Below are 3,450 nucleotides of genomic sequence, written 5' to 3' on the forward strand. Positions count from 1 at the left end.
GGATGAACACTGCCTTCTAGGGGCAACTATTCAGGTCCAAAGGCAAGAATGCTGCTGACCAGGCCTGTTAGAAACTCAGTGAAACCATAGAGAAGCAGCATGGCATAATGGATAGAGCACAGGCGTGGGAGGCAGGTCATGGCTTCCAGCTCTGCCACTCTGCTGTGTGACCATGGGCAAGTCACTTCACCTCTCTATGCCTGTTACCTCCTGAAAAAAATGGGGATTGAAACAGTGAGCCCCTGCGAAACAGGGACTGTGTCCAACCCGATTTACTTGTATTCATCCCAGCGCTTAGTGACTGGTACATAGTAAGCATTCAACAAATACCATAATGGGCTGGAAGTTAGTACAGCGACACAAAATACAATTGCTAATGGGGTCAACCCATATTATAAGACATCTCGATGGAATGCAGTTTTCTATTTCAAATTTCTTCCCATTTTATACATTACCCATAAACCTCTGGAGCATCTCCCAAGTGTTAGGGAGGAATGTTGCAGCACATTAAAGCAATCAATGGTATTTACTGAGTGCTTACTGTGGGCAGAGCACTGTACTAAGCACTTGGAAGAGTACAGTAAGAGTTGGTAGGCAGGTCCCCTGCTGATGAGCTTATCAAAGATAAGACATGGGGGGAGGAGGGAGAACTACCTCAAACAGAACCTTACAAATCAATTAGCTTTCACTAATGGCAACAAACAGTCCAGACCCTCAAGTTAAAAAGTCTGTCTTCCAGCTATCACCAGTACCAATGTGTCTGAACCAAATTAAGGTCCCTTATTCTTGGCACTCGCTCACACAATTTTATATTAAGATTAAGGCACAGTAACCACCTTTCTGCAATGTTAAGACCAAGCCTTAAAAAGCATAGAGATCTGTAAATCATGGTTATGGGTTATATTGTTTATTAACACCTTGTATTTGATCAGTGATCTTTCCTTCTCAAAAGCACTTTCATATCCATTCTGGTTTAAAACGAGCAAAATGCTTCTAAAACCTGTTCATGCTTTAAAAAAAAAATACTTCTATCGCAACCAGTATTCCAGTTTTCATTTTTCATGTCATTCTCAATGAGGTGAACTCCAAACTTTGCTAAACACTTAGCTAAGCAAATGGAGGTGGATATTGATCAACTTAGCCAATGCAATTTAAGAGGTGGATGCAGGATTAAATGAGGCTTTCAAAGCTAGAAAATATGAATGACAGTAGTTAACTTAAAACACGATAATCATCAGGTTACTTTTGTTTACCTAACACCTCAGATAAGCTTTAAGTGTTCATGACACCGGGACAAAAATTACTGTTTAATTTTCATATTTGCCAAAGGACTTTAAATGCCTTGACTGTCACAGCATATTACCATGGGAAATTACACTAGAAAAGAGTTAGTCTTGGAGTCTTTTAATCTTGAAATTTAGGATTATCAATTGAGTTAACCAATAAAGGCATCATCCCTCTCATCTTATTCAAAGTTGCCAAATACTATTTCTATATACTCTCTCCCCTCTGTAACTGAAGTAAAAACTGGTTAGTTGAAGTTGGTGGCAGTTAACTAAATTTGGAGGAGGAAAAACTGGTAAAGTTAGTATTTGCTTGGTCAAAGCTTCCTCAATACTCTTTTACTTGATAAAGACTTGGCATTTTTTTTGCATACACCATTACTGAGAAATTCACTCTGAAAAACTGTACCTCGGCCCTCCGAAATATTTCTTTCACCATCTCAATGACTCTTCCAAATATTCTACAGCACCAACGTTCTAAACAGAGCAAACCATCACTTTAACAGCACTTTTGGTGCTTTCCCAGGTAAACCTTATTTCTACCACCAGACAAGAAACCTGCCTAACACCATTAACAGAGTTACAAACTCTGTTTCTGCAAGAATCATAAAGCTTTAATTGTAATGGTGTTACTTTTAGTTCCAAACCAGACAAATGGAGTCCTGGATTACAATAAGGTCGCTAGCCCCAGGGGTTCAATAAACATCAAAAAAGGCAAAAAGGCTGCAAGGTAGCATATGTTAATCTTGTTTCACCAAGAGCAATACAGTCAATTCTGAAGATTTTATTTTTCTTTACAAATTCAGCTCCACAAATTATACAGAAGTCACAAGTCCGGTTATTTTGTTGGTTTTTTTTTTTTAAAGCACGCATTCTTGACAGAAAGTTTTGAAATGAAGTCTTTTTGACACTAGCAATAGGATTCTTCTTTCTGGCCTTTTTAAGTACTGACAAAGGATATACATTGTCAGCGATGAAGGTCCTGCGGTTTACAGATGGATACCGTGCAATTTTTCTCCTACTAAACTAATCAAAATTGCATCGTGATCCACCCGACAACAGCAAAACAGCTTTAGTTTCTAACAGCAGTCGTAAAATTGGCAAGACCTGATGACAAGTCCTCCTTCCCTCCACAGGCCGGGACAAGTGCAATACTCTAAACATAGCTACAAGTAATGCAACAAATCCCCACCCATGGAGGAATCAGTGCAAAACCTTCTCAGATACTTTTGAAGGCAAGGCCTACTACTTAGCAAGATAGCAAACACCATCACAATCAGTTTTGCATGGATTTGCACAGCAATTTGTATACGCTGGGATGCAAACCTGCAAAACTGACTGTAAGCAGTACTGTCTTTCCAATTCCCCATCGGTACATGGGTGGCACTTTATCCTGGAGTACTGTAAGTGCCCACATTACAGTAGAATCAATTGAAAAAAACTACCTGCACTATGAGCACTTTGGTACTGTCAGGATACGATTTCCAGCATCATGCAGAAGTCACCCCCGTTACACAAAATTACAAAAACGTTCTTTCAAGACGGACTCATTGTTAAAGGTGTCTAGTGGTTAACGCATGGATTTCGAAGTTGTATATTAGGCAGCTTGTGCCAGAAGGAGCATTTAGGGCAGTAGATTCTAAGCTACTTCACTAACTGCACTAGATGCACCTTAACACAAGGGACATTCTGAAATGGATAGCAGGAGCACCACCGGCTTGATTAGGCTCAAATGGGTATCCTACAGCACTCATTGATTGAATTGCCATGGTAATGCTAGAAGTGCTTACATTGCAGTAGGTACTAAAAGCTACCTGCACTGTAAGCACTTTTGCACAACCAAGGCCTATCCAACACCAAGTTCGAAGATCTTCCGTTTTGCATCTTGTTTTACCCTTCTTTTTGCAGGCCCATTTCACTATGCATCCAACCTTCACCTGGTAGGACAACAGAAAAACAATGTTACAGGAAGAAAAAACTCAGCTCTGATAGAGGATTCTCTGCAAAACCCATGTCCTTTGTCCACTCACTTTCTTTAAGTCGGGGGTCCTTTCAATCAAGTTTACTGCAAATTCTAACCCACTTCAAAACCTCAAGTGGGAAAATCAATTTTGTATTTTCCTGCTAATTCCATGAAGATTGGCCATATATACCCCAGTAATATAGA

At 39.8% G+C, this 3,450-nt stretch overlaps 6 non-coding genes across 6 annotated transcripts; all 6 read right to left on the reverse strand.

The window, feature by feature from the left end:
• Positions 1-2,262: 2,262 nt before the first annotated feature.
• Positions 2,263-2,351, reverse strand: MIR363 (microRNA mir-363). Its single transcript, NR_034657.1, has one exon. It is a non-coding gene; the product is annotated as a microRNA mir-363 (primary transcript).
• A 37-nt stretch (positions 2,352-2,388) lies between these two features.
• MIR92A-1 (microRNA mir-92a-1) lies at positions 2,389-2,508 on the reverse strand. Its single transcript, NR_034656.1, has one exon. It is a non-coding gene; the product is annotated as a microRNA mir-92a-1 (primary transcript).
• A 29-nt stretch (positions 2,509-2,537) lies between these two features.
• On the reverse strand, positions 2,538-2,640 carry MIR19B-1 (microRNA mir-19b-1). The gene has a single exon (NR_034655.1). It is a non-coding gene; the product is annotated as a microRNA mir-19b-1 (primary transcript).
• Positions 2,641-2,664: 24 nt separating this feature from the next.
• On the reverse strand, positions 2,665-2,770 carry MIR20B (microRNA mir-20b). Its single transcript, NR_034654.1, has one exon. It is a non-coding gene; the product is annotated as a microRNA mir-20b (primary transcript).
• An 86-nt stretch (positions 2,771-2,856) lies between these two features.
• MIR18 (microRNA mir-18) lies at positions 2,857-2,986 on the reverse strand. The gene has a single exon (NR_034653.1). It is a non-coding gene; the product is annotated as a microRNA mir-18 (primary transcript).
• A 45-nt stretch (positions 2,987-3,031) lies between these two features.
• MIR106 (microRNA mir-106) lies at positions 3,032-3,145 on the reverse strand. The gene has a single exon (NR_034652.1). It is a non-coding gene; the product is annotated as a microRNA mir-106 (primary transcript).
• Positions 3,146-3,450: the final 305 nt, after the last annotated feature.

The sequence above is a fragment of the Ornithorhynchus anatinus genome, chromosome 6, assembly GCF_004115215.2.
Source record: "Ornithorhynchus anatinus isolate Pmale09 chromosome 6, mOrnAna1.pri.v4, whole genome shotgun sequence".
Classification (NCBI taxonomy): Eukaryota; Metazoa; Chordata; class Mammalia; order Monotremata; family Ornithorhynchidae; genus Ornithorhynchus; species Ornithorhynchus anatinus.